This window comes from Sciurus vulgaris (assembly GCF_902686455.1).
Source record: "Sciurus vulgaris genome assembly, chromosome: 8".
NCBI classification, from domain to species: Eukaryota; Metazoa; Chordata; class Mammalia; order Rodentia; family Sciuridae; genus Sciurus; species Sciurus vulgaris.
Window position 1 is genome coordinate 137402589 of NC_136468.1, and position 21659 is coordinate 137424247.

The 21659-nt window shown below is 42.8% G+C and overlaps 1 long non-coding RNA gene across 1 annotated transcript; it reads left to right on the forward strand.

Annotated features, from left to right (window-relative positions):
- Positions 1–1671: 1671 nt before the first annotated feature.
- Positions 1672–16226, forward strand: LOC306668250. Its single transcript, XR_013765785.1, has 6 exons — positions 1672–1751; positions 4948–5090; positions 5187–5394; positions 6230–6270; positions 12753–12815; positions 14941–16226. It is a non-coding gene; the product is annotated as an uncharacterized lncRNA (long non-coding RNA).
- Positions 16227–21659: the final 5433 nt, after the last annotated feature.

Genomic DNA, 21659 nt, shown 5'->3' on the forward strand with positions numbered 1-21659 from the left:
TGAAGGAAAGGAATGGGCAGGCCACAGTAGGGGTTTGGTCCAGTGTGGGCAGTGGAAGGCTCCTTGATTTCTGTAAAAAAGAAACGTACCAACTAGATTGGGGCAAGGGATGCCTCAGGCCAGCAAGGGCAGGGACCTGTGTGTGTGTGTGTGTGTTAAGACCATTTGGAGGGACCTGTGAAAGCCAGGGAGACCTGATCTCAGGTGAGATAAGCAAACCATGCCACTAGAATTCCTCTTCATCCAGGCAGGATACAAAAGCCAGTCATCAAATCTAAAAAAATCAGACTAACTCTCCTCTGCCTTCCCAGGAATAGGACATATGGAAATTCTCTCTTCTGTGGTTTGACTAAAAGGTCATAAAGAAGAAGGAAATGCTATGACTATGAGGCCGAGAAGAACATGGAGAGAGAGGCCTTGCTGGGCTTCTCCCCATAGCCTATTTCTCTTAGCTCATAGCCTTTTCTCCAAATTAGTTTTACTTAAAAAAAGTGAAAGAAAGAAGAAAAGAAAGAAGAAAGAAAGAAAGAAAGAAAGAAAGAAAGAAAGAAAGAAAGAAAGAAAGAAAGAAAGAAAGAAAGAAAGAAAGAAAGAAAGAAAGAAAGAAAAGACATTTTCAGCCTGGCTTGCATTCCAGGGTACTATATACATATAAAAACTCAGACTCTGCAAGGACACTCTTAATTCGTTTTTGTAACATTAATGCATATGCCACTCAAAATCCTAAATACAATCTCAAATGAATTAAACCCTAAACAGCGAGTTCTTAATGGATTGGGAGAGCAAAGCCTTTGAACTGTGATGAGGGGCAAAGAAAGCTTCCCTTGTGCAGTGGCCGGATTTATCACGCTGGCAATTCAACTCTAGGCGAAGTTTTAAAGTCAGGCTTTGATTGACGGCGGTAAGCCACCGGGACTGCGGGAGAATCGCGCCGAGGACTCAGCAGCGCTCACACACTCTCGCCCTAAATGCTGGCGCAGGAAACCACAGCATTTCTAGGCGACCGGGCTGCGCTCAGCGACAGCCAAGGGGGCTCCTCGGAGATTTCCTGTTCATAATAACGCTCATGTTGAAAGAACTCGTGGAGGGTCACTCGGGAAGAGGTGGACGCCGCCCCGAGACTGGGTGCTCTGCCTTGGATCCCAGACCCGTCCTCCTGTCCCACCCCAGGCCCCTCCAGGGTCCAGCCGGCCCCGCCCCCCGCCCTGCGCTGGCCTGGTGTCTCGGGGACCCCAGCGCAGCGGCCCGTCCTGTGAGCCCCAAGGTCCCCGGGGACCTCACCCGCCCAGCCCGGGGCCCCACCTGGAGGGCGGGCGCGGCCTCAGGAAGCCCCAGGAGGGCCCTGGTCGCCCCCCGACTCCTGAAGCAGCACGAGCTCGGTGGGGGTCCCTCAAGCCCTGGAGCGAGGCACGAGCCCTGGGAAGGGCGGGAGAGAGGCGGCCCCGGCTGCAGGAGGGCTCCGCCTGGGAGCCAGAGCTGCGGTGAAGAGCCGGTCTTTCAGGGGAGCGCTAACTGCCACTCACCTCTGCTTTGCATATTCATGAGCTTGAGCTCCGCCCTGCTTCGGAAAGCGGGGAAGAGAAAAAACATTAGTCATGAGGAGGCCCCGCCCAGGAAGGCCTGGCTGTTTATTCATGAGGAGGCGCAGGCCCCGCCCAGAAAGGCTGATCTGATTATTCATGAGCTCGAGGGCGGCGGTTTGGGCAGCAAGAGGCCGCGGAGTCTGTTGAGGTGGAGGTTTCACCACTGAGGTGAGGGCTGTGTAGGGTCCTGGTCTCCGGAGAAAGGGCGCTTGGGCCTCGGTGGTCCCGAGCTCTTCATGTTGAATTCTTTTATCTCGAGACTTTTAAGTTTAATTTTGAAGTTTTTCGCGGGGGTTCGACATTTTCTGGGGAGAAACAAGAAACCCCAGGCTGAGGAGGAGGCAGGGGAGGCTGTAGGTGACCCCCGACTTTCCAGAGCAAAAATTCCACACATTCCCACGAGGAGCAGGAGATAGAAATGCGGTGGGACCCCTGCATCCCGCCGTCCGGCAGCTTTAAGACTCACTTTCCAGGTGCAGCAGGTGGGCCTGGGTGGGGACAGGCAGCTGTCATTAGCCGCCAGGCAGCCGCTGTGCAGGAGGAGGCGCCTGCGGATGCCCTTGGGGTGTCCTTGACCTGGTGGCCATTGGCGTGTCCCCCTGTGACCAATGCCTGGTGCAGATCAAGGGATGGGCCAGGTGGCCACCAGTCCCCTGGGGTGGCCTGCGCTCCTCTCTCACCTTATGGAGCACGTGCCCCTTAATCTCCGTGGACATCAGTCCACGCAGGAGGGACAGCGGTGTCCAGCAACTCAAGATGGCCGATCACCAAAGTGTGTCAGGTGTGCAGAGCACGGACTGGCCCTGCTCACCTGGTGAGAAGGAAGGAAAGCGCCCTGTTGCCCTAAAGGGGTTTGAGTCTCCTCGGGTGAGCACGCACTCCCTCCCCCAGGGCCTCTGAGGCCTTCGACCTGGGAACCATGTCCTGAGGCTTCTGATCCCGCAGGAAGCCTGGCAGGGCAGGTGCCCAGTGAATGCTGACTGGGTAATAAAGTACTGTGAACGGGGCATTTCAAGACCAAAAGAGCTTGAACAGGGAGCAGCAGAGTTATTAGGGCCAAAGGGAACTTGTTAAACTGGAGAACAATAGTTGATCAAAGCAAGCTCTGTGTCAGGTCTAAGTCACTAGGTGAACTTTGGCAAAACCAAGTTGCTTTGCTGAGTTTCACTTTCCTTTCCTTTTTTTTTTTTATGGCTTTATATTTTACATTTAAATCCATGTTCCATTTTGAAATAATACTTGTACATGGTGTGAGTTTTGGGGTGAGGTTTCCTTCCTCCCTCCTTTCCTTCCTTCCTTTCTCCTACCCCCTTGCTGCCTGGGACATCCTCTTGTTCTAACACTCTTTGTTGAAAAGACTGTCCTTTCTTCACTAAATTCATTTTCCTCTTCTTTAAAATGAAGGGATTGATTAATAGTCAAGAAAATCTCTGCTCCCTTCCAGCTTTATGAATCTCTTCAGCCCATTTCTCCTGACACACACTCCCTTTGAGCAAGGCTATCCTTCATATCATACACATGTAAAGAAGGCCATCTAGCTGAAACTCAGAATTCATCTATTGGATATTGTTCAGCTGGTAAAATCTATGGTTTTGGAAGTTTGGTGAAAATGTCTAGCAATTCTTAGTATAAAAAAAGAAATTCTTAGGGTATCAAATATGACTTTTTAGGAGAAAACTAACAAACTGGGTTTCACTTCACTTGGAATGGGGGGGAATGTGGTTTGGGTCTCAATTTAAAAAGCAACTGTTCAATCTTCATTTTGGCTTCACACACAGAATGGGTAAAATAGTAATTGTGCCACCATTTAAAATTGAGTATTTGAGATGTAGGTCAAGAGGTAAGCCCGGAGTCAATTTTTTTTTTCCCTAAAGCAACACAGAAATCTTGACTCTCAAGAAGATCATTAATCCTTGTCCCAGAGACAGCATATCAAACAAGAGTCAGTGACACAGGTGCCCTGTGAAGTTTCAGATGTTTATGGACCCAGTATGTAAACAAATACATAAGCAAAAGACATCTTAGAGTTCTGCTTCTAAAGTTCATAGTTGTGAAACCTCTTTTTGATTTTTAGATAATGAATCAGAACAAGTTGATACAACCCCCATCAGAGATGTGCTCTGAGAGTGTGTGAACTCTAGAGTCATACTTCCTGGGGCTGTCAGCTTGTGCGTTTTCAAAATTAAACGGGGCTTGTACTTTAGTAGATGACCTCCACCAAAAACCTGCTGAAATGGGGAAACAGCATTTGCAAAAGAATATTAGAGGTTGAAAGGGTCCTGATTATTTTGAGAAATTGATTTGGGTCTTTTTCTTGAAGTAAGCTCATCCAACATTGTGTAAATTCAGTGCAATTAGTATATTGTGGTCCACAAGGCATGATGGTGCACACCTGCAATCTCAGCAACTCAGGAAGCAGATATGGGAGAATCAAAAGTTTGAGGCCAGCCTCAGCTGAGCAACTTAGTGAGACTCTCAGCAAAATAGCAAGACCTCATATCTGGGGACAGAGAGGAAGGGGCAGGAGATGAGGCCACAGGGCCAGACAAGGGCAAGATTCCAACACTTCTAATGTGTACACTAGAATACTTGAATTGTATTCTGTACTGACACTGAGAGTGATTTAAAACTTATATCTTTGAAAGTTAATTCTAATGGCAATATGGAAGACAGAGTGAATGGAAAGAATTGTTGTTAGGAAGATCAGGGGCCCCTGAAGTCCTAAAGGGGAGAAGTGAGTATATCCTAAATGAAGAAAGTAGCAGTGAGAAGAACAAGAAGACAGATGTGAGGGATCTTTTAGAGAAAATTATTAACATGTAATGTTTGGCAATGGAGTACAAAGGAAGGAGGGGGGCCAAAGATTAAGCTGTGAAAAGCTTTACATCCTAAGTGGAGTTGACCCCTATGTCCTCCACGCACCATTTTAACTCTTAATAAGCAAATGCCACAATACGTGTCGTCCCAGCGCGGCGCGCACTTAAATAGAAATCCTAAAAGCAGCAATGCCACTGCCTCCCTGCACTCACATTAGAACCAACGACATAGAACAATCTCCTGGAAGTGCAAACCCAGCAGCTTGCTATGTGCATGGACTCCACACTGGAATCTGTCTTTTAAATTCTCCCCTCCTAAGACTGAGCAGAAGGGCGGTGGGGGAGAGGAAGAGAAGGTTGTGCTGCATGGATTCATTCTCCCAGGGAGAAAAAACGGAGCCATTTCCCGGGAACTGGGGACGCGGGGAAGGGGCGGATCCCACCTCCCTCAGTCCCTTCCCGCCCCGCGCCTCCAAGCACAGTGGACCCCGGCTGGTGCCTGGCTCTTCATTCCAGGCTGACCCCTCTTCTCTTCTCTCTGCGCACAGTGGGTCTGAAGCTCCTGTAGGTGGCGAATGAATGAAGCAGAGAGCCGCTCCAGCTTCCCCTGGCACCCGGCCCCCAGCTCTGGGGCAGCCCAGAGGCAGCGGTGGAGGGGCTGAAGAGGCGACGGGCACCCGCCCGAGCTGAGGTGAGAGGCTAACAGGGTGCTGAGGACAGGGGAGCGGGGCTGGAAGCTGCGGGGGAGCCGCCGCTCCAGCGCCCCCATCTCTGCTCTCAAGCTCAGCGCCGCCTTCGCCACGCGCAGCCTCACATTCCCGGTGCCCGCTGCTGCCTCCTCACACCTGCATCACCACCTGACTCCACCCGGTCCTGCTCCCGCTGGGCAGAGCAATGCCAGCCTTGGAGGCCTGAAGCCACCGCCCCCTCTGCCTCCACCGGCCTGCGTGCAGAGCGGAGGGCGCTGCTTCTCTGATCAGCAGCACAGGCGCCAGGTGAGCAGGCAGCACAGCAGGCTGCACGGTCCAGGTATGGCTTATCTCAGGGGCCTTTTCCAGAGGGCTCTTATGGAGGATGCCATTTGGCTAGCAAAATTTAATTAAATGGCAACAGCCATCGTAGCCCTTTTCTCTACTGAGCAGGAATAAACCTGTCATTCTCACAACCTACGAATTACAATTCATGAGGCTGTTCTTCAAAACCAATTTGGTAATCCATGTTCCACTTTAATTTTGCTATGGTTAGTGATTTTAGTGATAGGAATGAGTAGATTCTAGAGAAAGGCCAAATAAAAAAATAACTCTGGGTAAGTCTGGTAATTATTATTACTATTTATCATCATCATCCTCGTTATACTTTAGTACTGGGGATTGAACCGAGATGCACTTAAACACTGGGCCACATCACCAGTCCTTTCTTGTTTTACTTTGAGACAGGGTCTCACTAAGGTGCTTAGGGCCTTGCTAAATTGCTAAGATTGACTTTGAACTTGGGAGCCTCCTACCTCAGCCTCCCAAGCCACTGAGAATACAAGCATGTGCTGCCATACCAAGCCTAAATCTAGTAATTCTAAGATATTTCTTTAAAAGTAATAGAACAAAAATATTAAGAAAATTAAAAAGCAACAGAACAAAATATCTTTGCTGAAGATTCACTCTAGTTTGTGTCTCAAATGAATTTGTTCATTGAGAAAGTTTGAGGTACAAAGTAGTAAAATTTTCTCCCTATTAACATGTGTAAGTTAATAAGTAAACTGGGGGAGTTGTTGATTAGCATGAATATTTAGACAGCTATTATTCTAATACATTCTGTCTTTTTCTCATTTTCCAGGTCCTCTATTCACTCATTTTGTTTCTTGTGCCCTGAAAAAGGTATCATTTTATTCCTTTATATTATAAGCTCTTCCTGATCCTCTCTTTCTCTTGTATTAAAAAAATATACCTGCGTCTCCATCAGTTTTTCAAAATATTAATGCCTTTTTCCAGTTTAGTTTGTTTTTGATACTGGGGATTGAACCCAGGGGTGCTTAACCACTGAGCCATATCCCCAGCCCTATTTTATTTTATTTTATTTAGAGACAGGGTTTCAGCGAGTTGCTAAATTGCTGAGGCTGCCTTTGAGCTCATGATCCTCCTGTCTCAGTCTCTTGAGCTGCAGGGATTACAGGCATGCACCACCATGTCTGACTAATGTCTAATTAAAAAAAAAAAACTGGACAGTGAATCTTGTTGATCCACCAATAAAATGAGAACTATCTTTAAGAAACAAATATAGAGAGCCCCAAGTTTCATTGTTTAGATGTTGCTTTTCAAAATGTGATTTAAAATTTCTCAATCTGTCTTTAATGACATACCTTTGCCTTATTTCAATTTTCTTGAGCAGTACTTGAGATGAAATGCACTGTGCTATAAACACATAAGCATGAGAATGTGTTTATATATAGCATATAGTTGCAGTTTCCCCTTTTGTTCTGAACACAGAATTGTGAAAGTCACCTTTCAAGTAATTTAGCACTTGCTGTATGCCAGTCACTATCCTGGCATGGGGGTAAACCCACTCCTCTGGCTTTATTTTTTGATAGTTCTAATGGCAGTTTCATCTTCTTCTTAATGTGTGTACTTAGAGTAACTCACCTTACAAAGGTGCTCAATGCTGCTCTGCCATTGTCCTTCTGATAATCTCTAAATGTTATGCCAACATGGAGTAATTTTCACATCCCTCAAGAGGGGAAGAGGTGATATCTATTTTAGGGTAGGAAGACAATAGAATAGATGAGTGACTCATACAAAGTCATAACATATGTCAGCAGTTGATTTTGGACTGATCTAAATCAAACTCTTTGCAAGGCTTTTTGGTACATTGTAATTATGGGAAGCATTGGATTCATTATACTATATTCATACATGCACATGACATAATTGGATTACTCTAATTCCCTAGTAACTTCCATTTCCATCCCCTCTTCTCTCCCAATCTGTTTGCTTTACCCTACTGCTCTTTCTTCTATTATTGTTTTTATTTTAGTTAGTGCATTATAAACACACACACACACACACACACACACACACACAGCTCAGTGTAGTCTGTTCATACATGGACTTAGCATAATTTGGTAGATTTTGTACCCAATACTTCCTTACATCCTCCTCTCCTCCCTCCATCTGGATCCTCATCATCTCTTCTATTGGTCTTTTTCTATTTGCCTGAGACCCCTTTGTTCTTATTCCCCAACTTGGGAGCTTCCACATTCAACCATTGATTTTCTGAGTCAGACTTATTTCACTTAGCAGGAAAATCAATACTCTTTCAATGAGATTTTTTTTCATCTTTATATACTTGGATTTATTATCAAATATGAATTTCCTTCTGAAATCCATGGATGTAGGGGACAAAAGAAACTTGAGAATAATCCATAAATTTTATCTTTTTTCTTTTTGTTCAGGGACAGGGAGAAATAAGAGAGAAAAGAAATTGAGATATATGTTTTAAATTGGTCAATGGAGATTGTCTCAATACTGCTTCTTAATTATTTTGAAGGAAAGAAGTAAGGCTAATAGATTTTGCAATGAGTTCAGTTATGCTACATTTTATACAGGGAATACTGCTAAACTGTCATCAAAATTTGTACTAAAAATTATCAACATAGAATTTTTAAAATAGATATTTAGAAATTAAAAACATTTAATAGGCCATACAACTAAATGAATTATATAAATGAAACAAAAAAATGCTCTCTTCAGCTTGGACATTTTCAGTACTAATCACTAGACAAACATAGACTGTGTTTCTGTTTTTATTTGTACTGCATATTATCTTATGGTAAATAATCAAAATTCCACAAATGAGAACAGTTTTTATAATCTCTGAATTACCCATAAGATTGTATTCATTTCCTTAAAAGCATTTATTTCTTAAAATAATTTCATAGAACTTTGTAGCAATTATTCAATATTATTTTAAGAAATAGTATTTGTTTTTGAAAAGAAAATAGACTTGTGCCAGAACAGAGCTTGTGCCAGCTGAAAATAATGCCTTGGGCCTGAGAATGGGCTGCCTGTCCCTTCCCCTGCCCTGAGTCAGCCCAGCAAGCGGGGCTCCTCGGGAGCGTCCTAATGCACTGACAGGAGCCATCCCATTGAGGATGACCTCTGCTCCAAACTCGGCTTCTGGGCTTCAGATGCCTCTCTCAGCTGGAAAGCATCGACTGCGTTGGATGTACCTATGTGACTGTGGTCATTCATGCCTGAAGAATCCTGGACCATAATAGTATATGTAATGAGAAATATAAACTTGAAAAAAATAAAGTTTTTATTCTCTGAAAACAAATCTCAAGGGTCTGAGGATGTAGCTCAGTGGTAAAGTGCTTGCCTGGCATGCACGAGACCCTGGGTTCAATCCCCAACACCACAGAAACAAAATCTTAAGGTGACAAGCCTTCATTGGATTTTACAGTGCATTCATATGTTTCTCCTCTTCATCGAACAGTTACTATTAACATTTATTCAACACTGACCTGGGAGAATGAGGGAAACAGATGAGGGCAAGAGGATTTCTGATTGAGAATTTATATTTCAGAAAAATTTCAGATGATGCTCTGACAGCTGGTTTAGGGCCAGGCTTCAGAAAATACTAATGTGAAATGTTTAGAAAAATGCCTGGCACATAACATGCTCACTGTAAATGCTGAGCATTCATGCCTTCATTCTTTATCAGTTGGCTTTTTAATCTGTTCCAGACACTGCACCTAGGCACTGGGTGAGATAAAAATGAGTTGTATTCCTCCTTGAGAAGGAAGATCACAGTTTACCAGAAAGAATTCCTTCTTGAAAGAAAACACATACAGCAGTATTCCATGTCCTAAAATAGTGCAATGTACAAAGAGTATCTTAACTGACTTGATGAATTAATTTTACTACCTGTCTGACGGAGTCAAATTGACTATTTTAGGAAGATCAAAAGCTTAGATGACTTAGACTTTTTTATAGGGGGTACTAGGGATTGAACCCAGGGCCCACAGAGCCACATCCCTAGCCCTTTTTGTATTTTATTTAGACAGAATCTCACTGAGTTGCTTAATGCCTCCCTTTGCTGAGGCTGGCTTCAAACTTGAGATCCTTCTGCCTCAGCCTCCAGAGCTGCTAGGATTATAGGTGTGTAGCTTAGATTCTTAAATAATGTTTATATTGTTTTCAGTGGTTGAAAAAACATTTCTCAGGTGAGTTTTTCCATAGTAGGAAATAAAAATTTAAAAGTAGTTTAAGTAAAGTCATTTTGAGTATTTAAAGATCTTAGAAGCTGTTGCCTTATTGAAAAAAAAGACTATTTCTGGTTATGAAATTTGGGGTGATGTTTACATTGCTTTCTTTGTACTTTATGTTATGCTTGAGTTCTTTAAAAATTAGCATATACATGTACTTTTACATTATTATCTAAGGGAGACTTATGTAGCGCTACCTAACCTAGCTCCTTATCCCATGCAGAAACTTCCACCATTCCAATTCCTTTTCCCCACTACATGCTTTCAGAAATTGAGTCTGAGCATGTCATTCTTTTGCCTAAAAAAATTTCAAGGACTTTTAAGATAAAGGTGTGAGTCCTTTACATGACCTGCAAAGCTGATATGATTTCTTATCCACCTTCCTTCCAAAGCATGACTCTCATTCCTATGTTCAAGCAATAAGAAGATTCTATAAGGTGCTGTTTCATCTTTGTACATCTTCCTTCCTTTGCCTGGAACATCCTGTTCTCAACCCATACACTTTGCCTAATAAACTCCAATTTATCCCACACGTCTCTGCTTCCATATTTGCTTCTCTGGAAGGCTTCCCTGACATCCCCTTTCCCCAGCCTAGATTGTCCTTCTGTTTGGTGTTCTTAAGGCACTCCATTCTTCACAGTCATTAGCAAAACTGTAACAATGTAGCTCTCTGTGCTATTTTTACTTTAAGGTTGGTGTCCCATGCTAGTCTGCATGTATTTTGAGATCAGGGTTCATGTGTATTTTTTCATATATAAATTGAACGAAGTACAAAAATAACACAAGAGTTTTTAGAGTTTTCACTGTAAGGCTGTAAAAATCAATTTTATGCAATAATCACCACAGCCACAAGGTGGCACTAAAGCCTTAGTCTGTTACAATAAAATTAGTGCTAAAATTTTCTGATAGGTATTCTAGATTTTTTAAATCGTAAGTTTCATAATTATTTCTATGTCTATGTATTCATTACTCTTGAAATCACAAGGTATCACTTTAAAGTAGTTTACATGTACAGAGGCAAGGGTTTTACAGATACCAGATTTTTACCCTAGTAGAATAGTTTTATAGTGACACTTTTAGACATATTTGTGGTATATTCAATTTTTTTTAGCAATAATGAATTCTTTTGTATATTTTCTTGCCTCCATACTTGAATATTACCTCCTGAGAGTAGAGATAGTTTTCTTCTTTTTGTATCTCCTCACACCCCACCCCAATAGACTCCTGTGTATGTTATAGGTACTACTTGAATAAATAATTAGTATTAGTATTTCTTTTCTAAACATCTGCATAATACAGTTTTCCTATCCAAAATCTTTGGAAACTTCTGAAATAATATTTTGGTTAGCCCCAGTTAAAATGAACAATGATAGCTGGATACAGTGACCCATGCCTGCAATCTCTGTGACTCGGATGGCTGAGGCAGGAGGATTGCAAGTTCAAAGTCAGCCTCTGCAACTTAGGCCCTAAACCACTTAATGAGACTCTGTCTCAAAATAAAAAATGGGCTGCAGACTTGGCTCAGTGGCCAAGAACCCCTGGGTTCAATCCTCAGTACCAAAACAAAAACAAAAACAAAACAACAGAAAACAAACAAAAATAACAAAATCAAAAACCAAAACGAAACAAGAAAAATTTGATATGGATGTAAATACATACTGACAATGTTTCTGTTTTCTCGAAGACTCACGTGGAAGTACTTGTAGAGATAATACATTTAAAAGTCTAAACATTTGTCTATATTGACCTTTGGCAAGTGAAATATTTAAACAGCATTCTCCCTTTTTCTCCCTTTCTTTATCCATCTTATGAAATTCTAGAATTAAAAAATATAATCTATCAGAAGCTTCAATAAAATGTTAGAAATGATATAGTTCTTTGGTATATTATAGACATGGAAAAACATACAGGATATATTATCTGCTTCATCTATTTCTTCTTGGGACACCTGTATTTCTTTTTCTCAAATTACTTTTTGCGAAGTTACTCAACGTTGTTTGTTTTGAAGTTTTGTTGACTTTTTTGAAGTTTCCTATACTCTGCTTATAAAGGTTTGCCACTTCTGTTATATTCACAGGATCAATTTTTTGTTTTGTCTTTTCTATTATTAAATTTAATTTGTCTGCACTCTGATATTCATTAATTAAATTAATTCATTCATTAATTTTTTTACATCTGCTAAGTTTGGGGTTAATTTATTCCATTTCTTTTTTCTGGTTGAGAAGGTATGAAGTAAGGCTACTGATTTCAGATGATGATCCTTTTTCACAATGGGCATTCACAGCTATAAATTTCCCTCTAAGCATTATTTCCACTGTGTTCTCTTAGTTTTGATAAGTTGCATTTCCCCTCTATTATTCTCAAAGCATCTTGTTTTTTCAGTTATCCTTTTGACCTATTGGTTGTTTAAGGATATAGTTTCTTTTCCACATGTATTTTATGTATTTTAATATCATTGAATTAAGCTCAGTTCTTTAAAGAGAACAAAGGTTTTCTTTGGTTCATCTTACATTATTTCTATTTTGTAAATCATATATGTATTTCCACATTTTAAAAATGTTTTTATTAGCACGTACTTATTACACATAATAGTGGGGTTCATTTTGACGTACATGCATGAAATACAATTTGCTCCATCTCAGTCCCTAGTACTTCCTCTTTTCCTCCCCTTCTTCCTCTTCCCTTTCCCTTCTCCTACTCAACTCATCTTCATTTTACTTATTTATTTATTTTTTTTAAATTGGTACTTGCTAGACATACATAAAGGTGAAACTCACTGTGATCTATTCAGATATGTACATAGCATAATTTGGTCAATTTCATGTCTCAGTATCTTTCACCTTGCACAAAAGTCAATTCAAAGAGGATGAAAAAATAGATATTAGACCAGAAACTTTACTACTCCTACAAATAAAAAAAAAGATTCAACACTCCAACATATTTATTCATAAAGTAGGTATTTAGTGAGTCAAAATGTTTTTATAAGCCATAAAGCTAAATAAGTTGTGGAAACAAAATTGTCCAAGAAATACCATGTTTAACAGTTTTGGTGTGCAGTCACTTAGATGAAAATAGATTGTATTTCTATTTTTGTAGATCTCAGTATAAAACTTTTTCAAGAAGAAAAAAATGTCCTCGGTTACTGCTTATTATCAAGTGGTAAGTAATTAAAATTCCATTAAAGTTAAGCAACATTTGTTATGATGGTTATAATTATCCATAAGATTTTATTTGGCAGGATTATTTCCTTGAAACCATTTTTCCTTTTTAAAACAAAATTTCCTAGAAAATTGTAGCAATAATTTTAAGACAATAATTTAGTTTTGTTTTTGAAAAAATATGGACTCCTGTAAAGAAAAAAATCAAGATTTGATTTTCACCAAAATCATGTCAGTAGATTAAACAAAATAGAAGAGAAAAAGATGTATTTCCATGTCTAAGAATTGCTTCCCTATTATTTGAAAAGTTGTAGAAGCATAAAATGTTGAAAGATTTAAAAGGTCATTAAATGGTAAATGTAAAATGTCAATTAATTTAATACACTTCAAAGCAAAACTTATAAATGAATTCCGTATTTGGAAATACTTTTGGCACATGTGGTCCAAATTGAAATCAAACATTCATTTCTTAACGGCACTCAGGGTTCTTTTGATGTTTTGGAAAAGAATGTATAAGAATATTTTTAATTAACTTATTATAATTATCAACACATAATTGTGTAAATTAAAGAGCTTCAGTGTGTCATTTCCATACTTACATGTGTTATGCTTTTTAAGTCAATACCTTACAATTACATGTATTACTGGAATTCATTTTGCTATATTTGTTCCTGCATATTGACCAGTCATGTTCCCCTGTATATTACCTTTCCCTCCCCTCTTTCTTCCTCATGATCTAATTGTTCTACTCTAATGATCTCCCTTCTATTGTTATTGTTAGTGTTTCAAAGGATCATGGTAAAAATGTGATCCATTGTGGTATGATCATGCATATGCATAGCATAATTTGGTAGATTTCAAAACCCAATATTTCTCCATGGACCCCTTCCTGATTTCAATCCCATCATCTACTGGCCTATTCTCTATTCTCTCAAGATTCACTGCTACTTTAAAATAATCTCAGATATATAGATAGATAGATAGATAGATAGATAGATAGATAGATATCTTCATATATTATAATAATTGACTTTTGACTTTCTGAGATTGACTTATTTCACTTAGCATTTATTTAGCAGTCTCATTCATTTATCAACAAATGACATAATTTCATTCTCCTTTGTGCCTGAGTACAACTCCATTTTGTATATATGCTGATTTTTTTTATTCCTTCATCTATTGAGAGGCAACTAGGCTGGTTCTATTACTTGGCTATTGTGTGTATCACTATCATGGTGTGTCTGTATCGCTATAGTGAGCTGACTTTTGTTCTCTGTGATAAATACCGAGATGTGGGATATCTCTCACATGGTGGTGCCATTGCTACACTTTTGAAGAATTTACATATTGCTTTCCAAATTGAGTGTACTAGTTTGCCGTCCTACTAACAATGTATAAGTGTACCTTTCCGCTGTATCCTTGCCAGCAATTTTTGTTATCTGTATTCCCGATGACTGCCATTCTAACTAGAATAGGATGAATTTTCATTGTACTTTTGATTATGATGTTCAACATTTTTCTTCACATATTTGTTGGCCATTTGTATTTCCTCTTTTGAGAAACATCTGTTTAGGACCTTTGCCCATTTATTGACTGAATTTTTTTCTAGTTTTTATTTTTAAGGTTGGTATTCTTTCTTCCTTCCTTTTTTTGAGGTAATTTTTGAGTACTTTATAATTTAAGGATATTAATCTTCATTGTCAGAGTACCTGGCAAAGATTTTCTTCTATACTGTTAGCTTTCTCTTCATGCTCTCCTCATGCTTTTGTTTTCTTTGCTTTTTAACTTGATGCTTTCCCACTTACTGACTCTTGGTTTTATTTCTGGAACTTTATGAAGGGGTCTTCTTAAGAAAGTCAGTGCCTATGTAACTATATCATAGTGTTGACCCTATGTTTTCTTCTAGCAGTTCCAAAGCTTCTGGCCTAATTTCTTGACCTTTGATCTACATTGAGATTACTTTTGTGCAGGGTGAAATATAGGGATGTGGTTTCATTCTCCTACATGTGGATATCCAGAACCATTTGTTAAAAAGTCAAGTCTTTTCTTTAACATATGCTTTTGGCATATTTGTCAAGTAGTGGATGACTGTGTCTATGTGGGTTTGTCTCTGTCTTCTGTTCTAGTGCATTGCTCTTTATGTCTGCTTTGATACTGTGAGAAACATGCTTACCTGTTGAGACCCAAGGAATGGACTAAGAGACACAAGAAAGAGCAAAAAGCAAGGATTTACTTTAATGACGGTCTTGCAAGATCCAGTGCCTGGTACCCAGTTAGGGTACACTCAACGTTTTATCCCGTAAAGTGCAAAGTCCCTCCCAAATTCCTAATTGGCTGAGTACTATGGGGTGCATGATCTTCCCCTATGCCCCCTAGGTTTTATTGTTTTCTATTGGGTTATTTAAGGAAATATACCTTTAGTTGTCCCCACCTCCCCTTGTCTTCTTGTGGTGGGAAAGTCCTCTGGTGGGTCCAGTGCCATTAGGCACATACAGTTTATCTCTGTTGGTCAAATCAACCCCTTCCTTCTCACCTCCTATTTGTAAAGGGACTATGAATTTTTATCCTCCTGCCACCGCCAAAGGATGAGGACGCTACTATCTGGATGCCTTACCTGCAGCTGCCACCTCCAGATTTCTCAGTAGTCTATGCCAGAAATGCCACAGATAGACTCCAAACTGTCTCCTCCACAACGGCCAACACCAAGACTGGACTGCCCATCACCACTACCTGCCATCATAGCTTGAGGCCAGGTATCCATGCTGCCCCAGATACAATTGAACTCCCCAAACTACCTTAGTACACCAAGGCTTACTGGGCAACACCTTCCCCACAGGTGGATGTCCCTGCTGCAGGTCCTGACACTGCCCCTCATTGCTGGGCACCTCCAATGTGGAGCACTGCTGTGGAACCCTGCTGTGGAGCTGAGGATGGCTGCTATACTCTTTCACTCCTGCAACCAGACTTCTTTCACAGCTAATGGCCGCCTCTGCAGGTTCCCCTTACACCTCCAGGCTTGGGGTGGGTGGAGATTGTCCCCTTCCATGTGTACTGCCTGTTTATTCCTGCCAGGGGATTAATTCATTGATTGGTTTAAGGCTCTCTTAACCAAATCATTTCACCTCTAAACCTTCTTGCATTATCTCTCTCACCCAAGAGCTTCTGGGGGACACCTAGTAACTAAAACATAGCACATCTTCATCAAATAGCTTGGCAAGATCTTAGTGATAACTTGTTAAAGCTTCTACATCAACACTTCCTGCTTCACCTTGCACTTTTATTTTATGGAGATGGCCTCTTGCCTTAAACATTATGAACCAATCTCTGGTACCTTCAGATTTCTTCTGGAGCTTTCTCACTTCTCTTGGTATCTGAGCAATCTAAAGTTATGACCTTATCTGGATTTGGCTTTGGGATTAAGGAAGTGTGGCTTGTTTCATCTTTTCTCCAGATCTATGAAAACTTTTTTCACATCAGCAATATGGTGGTGTTGCTTTCTTATAATTCACATGCCCTAGAGAAGCACTTTAATTTCCTTTATTAACATTTATTTTGCATTCTCAGTGTGAGAAACGAGTGCAAGAGACACAGATTTTTACTTAGAGTACAAACATGAGACTCTTCCTTTTATTTAAAAAGTACAGGCTATTACCGAGCTATTGATTGGTCTAACTTCAGCATTATGTCTTAGGCAATAAGAGAATGGTGAGATATGATCCGTGGAGCAATAAAAACATGCATACTAGGTTTGCTCTCTGATGTGGACAGGGTGTGTAGTGCCACATAACAGTTAACATAGTTAACATCACAGATCACAAAAAGAGATATGAAGGCCTGAGATCCTCACCACCCTTTAGGTAGTCACCTGTGCTCCATACCCAGGGGCCTCGAGCTCACCTCCTCCAGGATGGCCTGTGTGTGTCCTCCCCCACAGGAGCCATGTGCTCTACAGGGATACATCTTCACCTACACAGTGCTGTTGGTGGCACAGCCTGGTGAAGGGATTGAGCACTTTTATATCAATATAAAAGTTTGTTACTAAAAATAATTACAATGCCATCCTAAACAATGGAAAAATAAACTCGACCAGACCAGAGGGGAGGTGAAGGATAGCTGTGGATGGGGATCTGGCACATTTGGGTAATGCTCAGGAGCTCACAGGTGGGAGGTGCCATAGAGAACCACAGGACTAGGGCAGCGGGAAAACCTTCCAGGAGAAGTAGAGGGCTGCTGACCTGATAGTTTCTTGACCTCCTGCCTCTGGTGTTTTGGTGCCTGAAATTTATGTTGCTGCCAGGAGAGGTGGTTCTGTTTGAGAGGGTGGGATGGCAGCTTGGATCACCATCTATACCAACTGCGTTGCTTAGTGGCAGCTGAGCTGCCTTCTCTTCCTGAAGGGTCACAGTGGCCACTGGTGGCTCAGTCTCTCCCTGTGTGGATGGTGCTGGAGTTGGGCCATCCTCCAGGTTTGAGGGCTATCCTTCCTCCATCACAGGGACTTTGGTGATATGCTGTCTGAAGTGTGAGCAGGTGACCTGGGCCACTGCTGCTGGAGGCCGTTCTATCACTTGAGGTGGTGTGACAGCTGCAGGAGAAACACCCCAACAGGACTGCCTTTCCCTGAGCCTTCCCCAATTCACACTAGAACCCTGCTTCTGAGAACAGCCCGGCCCCTCTCCCCACAACAGAACATCTTCCCAGACTAGGGTCCACCAGCTGTAGGACATCAGGCTTGTCTGGCTGGGGACCAAATGCCAGATCCCACTGGCACTAGCACAGGTTCCTTTTCACACACCTCAGTCATCACCCCAGGCCCCGTCATCAGAGGGCTCAGACTCACTGGGATCTCAGTTCTCCAGCTGTATAAGGAGTCTCTGGACATGGAGGGTCATCTCTGATTCAGGCATGGTGAGCAACAGGAAGGTCCTGAGAATCTTCAGTTTGTCCAGGTCCCAGGATCTCAAAAAAATCTGTGGATAGAGATATAGCCACATTTCAATGATGGAACAGGTAGTGCTGTGGCATTTGGAGGGTACAGGGAGCCATGAGGGGCTGGGCAACTTCTTTAACTGGAAGCTCCCATGGCCCCTTGCATAGTGAGCTTCCCAAGTGTGGCCAAGCAGGTCACATGCAGCAGAACAAATTGAACAAACCCGAGAGGCACATGAGTGTATAGAGGGCTCCCCACACTTGCTGTGTATATACAGAAAAGTGTGGGCAATCCTGACTGGGATTGGCTGTGTTGGGCCTAGCTCTGAGGCCCCAGCCACACCTCTGTTCCTTAGGTACCAGAATTCCACCTCAGCTTGCTGTGTCCCTTCTACAGGGTAAGCCCCAGATTACCTCAGTCCTCTGCTGGAAATCACACAGGGTGGAACCTCGGGTTCACCCAGTCATCCTCTCCAACACCCCCCAAGTATCTGCTCTGGAGAAAGGAGCCTTCCCTCTTGGTCCAAAGACCACCCACTTCTTTCCTTGAAGGTGCTCCCCCTCAACATCTGGCTGGAGGTGTCCATGCCTAGAGAAGGCCAGGAGGCTGCCACCTCTAATATCCTGTTCCCCTCATCTGCTAGAGGCCTGGTGTTTTTAACTAACTTTCTGACAATAATGGAAGCTCAAGAGGGCTGGGAGTTTTATCATCACTGCTTCCTAAATGATAGGCCAAATGCCTGCCAATGGTAGGTGCTTCATATTCATTTGAGCCATGAATCAACCTCACCACTTATGGCCTAGCTACCTCAAGGTCAGAACCCCCTCAGTTCAGCCCAGGGTTCCCTGTTCTTGCTACATGTAGGTCAGGAACCCTCCTAGATGCAATCCACAGAGTCCTTCCCAAGTGTGGAAACTTCTTTTCCTGAGGTCTCAGATTAGTGAGACCTGAGGCAGAAAACTTCACAGCATGGGCACAGGACCACAGGGAAGGACAGAGCCTTTGGCAGCCTGCTCCACAGAACCAGGCCTGAGGCCAATAGTCCTAGGGCTCATCCTACTTGGTTTCCTAAACACCCCTGCAGGGCTGTCCTCTGAAAACCCCACTTTCCACAGAGCTGCCTGAAGTTCACAGTGATGCCTGGCATTCCCATGAGCAGGCCAGGAGATGGCCAAGAGCCAGGGCCTGGGGGAGATACACACCTTTTACACAGCAGCAGCAGCACCTTCTGGGTACTGGCTAAATGTCAGTAGGAATATAAAAATTTGTGGACAGAGGAGGTGTTCCCATTCTGCAGGGCAGGCCCCAGGCCATTCTTGAGCTCCTGCAGGGTGAGTGCTCCGAAGGTTTCCACTAGACAGGACAGCATGGGAACAGTGCCATCTGCACAATGATGCACTGCCATACACTGAAGTGAAAACAAAACTAAAGATTTTCCCTCCATAGTCTCAGGGAATGTGGCGTGCGCGCGCGCACACACACACACACACACACACACACACACACACACACACACACACACACACACCCCTGGTGAGGGTCTGGGTCTATCAAAAGGGGAATCTGAGTGGTGAGCTAGACTGTGTTCACCTGGTTAAAGTATAAAGCAAAGTTAGAAAAACTTTAGCCAAATTAACAAGAGACTTGGGAAAGGAGGTCTTACAACAGATCCCAAGGAAACTCAAAGGGACATTATGGAGTAGTTTGAATGACTATATGCCAGTACTTTGCAAAATGTAGGAGAAACACATTTAGAAACCCAAATTGAATCAAGAAGATGCAAATATTATATGAGTAACAAATAAGCAGATTGCAGCAGTACCAAATTCTTTTTTTTTTTTTTTTTTTTTTCTCCCATCCTGCGGTGCTGGGGATTTGAACCCTGGTCCTTCTGCATGCTAGGCAAGCATCCTCTGAGATGGGCTTTATCATCAGCACAGTACATTCTTATGTTAAAGAAAAGATCAGGTTCAAACTGAGTCAATGCTGAATTTGACCAGATTCTAGAAGAAGCTATTGCACCAGTGATCCCCAATCTATTCCATAACCCAGAGGTGGAAGGAACTTGTCTAAACTCAGTCTCCAGGTCCAGTGGGACCCCTATTGAAAACCTAACCAGGATAGAACCACAACAACAATGAGTAGAACTATGTGGAGTGGACGTCCCTGCCCAGGAGTGGAACCAGTCATTATGGGGGATGGAGACAGTGATGAGTTCAGTGCAGGCCTTCTGAGTAGCATTCAGGGGCTGCAGGAGAGTCTGCTCCTGTGGCTTTCATGCTGCTCCTGTGACAGGCACAGTCCAATTAGACTTGTGTCTTGAGGGAATCTCCTTCTGGACGGGGGAGTGTTTGGGTTGTTAGCCAGGATAAGAGACTCCATTGGGCTCATTAAAGAGGACATGACTCTGTTGAGCACTTCATGAGATATAAGTGAGACAACAGGAGAGAAAGATGCTCAGAAAGGGTTCCACCATTTCTCAGGGTTGTCATGGCTAAGAAATTTAAGATTCTGTGTGTTTAGCAGACCATAAGAGGAGAGGTTGAGAGAGAACCAATGGCTGACATTGGTATTGTTCCCATGAGCTGGTAACTTAAGGGACATGGCCCTGCCCCATTGGGGTGGGTGACCTGCCAAATTGAGTGCCCTGATAAGTCTTCAAGGGGCAGAGCATGACAGACTCTCCTTCCTATGATGAAGGCTACAGGATGCCCAGGTGGCCCTGTGGAGTGGAGGAAGGGCCAGCTGAGGCCCAGCTGAGGTAGTGGAGGACTGTTGGGATCTGGGGAGCATCAGGGTTTAAGGCACTTAGCATCATTCTCTCTTCCCCTTGGACATTGCTTTTTGTAGTCCAGCAGAGACCTCTCTTTTGACACATGATGCCTTTGTACCATGAGAAGTGTCTTGATTGTGTAAAAGTGGGAAAGGTTGAAACATGACATTCCATCCCACTTTCCTGAAGTTTGACCCAAAATTCAAGCTGTAAAATAGTCCTTCATTGACCCATGCCTATCAGTCTAGTGCATACCTACTCCATGTTGTGACCAGCAGGTGGTCATCTTAATCTTGCTCACAGCTTCAGTGCTAAAAGCAGAGAAGTTAGCAAAAATTCTCCCCAGGGAGCTTCTGATAGAGTGGGCTCAGCATTGACCAGTTAGTAAGGACAACAGAGACCTCACCAAAATTCTGCTTCCTCTGTGTACCTTCCATCCCATCTCATTTTCTACCAACTTTCACTTTCCCTGATCAAGTAAATGGCCAAAGCTCAAAGAGCTCCAAACCTCAAGGAAACCAGAGAGAGCCAGGCTGAGGGTCTGTGTCTGTTGTGGTGAGGACAACAACCAGTGAGCCCAAATAAGACCTCAGTCCCCTCCTAACCTGCTTTGAGGGCAAAGCTGTCCAGGAAGTGGGTGGTAGTGGGATGCTGTGCCTCTGAGCTTCCTGTTCACCCAAGGATCACACAGGTCAGGAAAAGACCTGTGGTATGCATCTAAACAGGGCTCACACCAGGTCCTGTCAGTTAGAAGGTGGTTGTTGACTTAGGGCAGCATTTTCTTCTGCTCCCCACAGGTGTGGATCCTGGCCTGGAGGAAGAGAATCTGGTGGTTGCTTGGGGTCCCTCCTCTTTGGGAGGAGATACACATAGCCCCAAAGGCTGATATGAGATCCAGGGCACTGTTGGTGTTCTGTCCCAAGCTTGCCCCATGGTGCTCTCTGGTTTGGGGGGTCCCTATAATTTTTGAGCAGATGTTCATTACTGTACCAGGAGGAAAGCCCTGGCCAGATAAGGATGGGGCCCTAAAGGCCAGGTTCCTCTTCACTGTGCATCCATGAGAAGCACAGCTGCCAGGGTGAGAGGCCAGGACACAGGTGTAAGTATATGCAGCCTTGCTTATGGTGGCATTGGTTCCACAA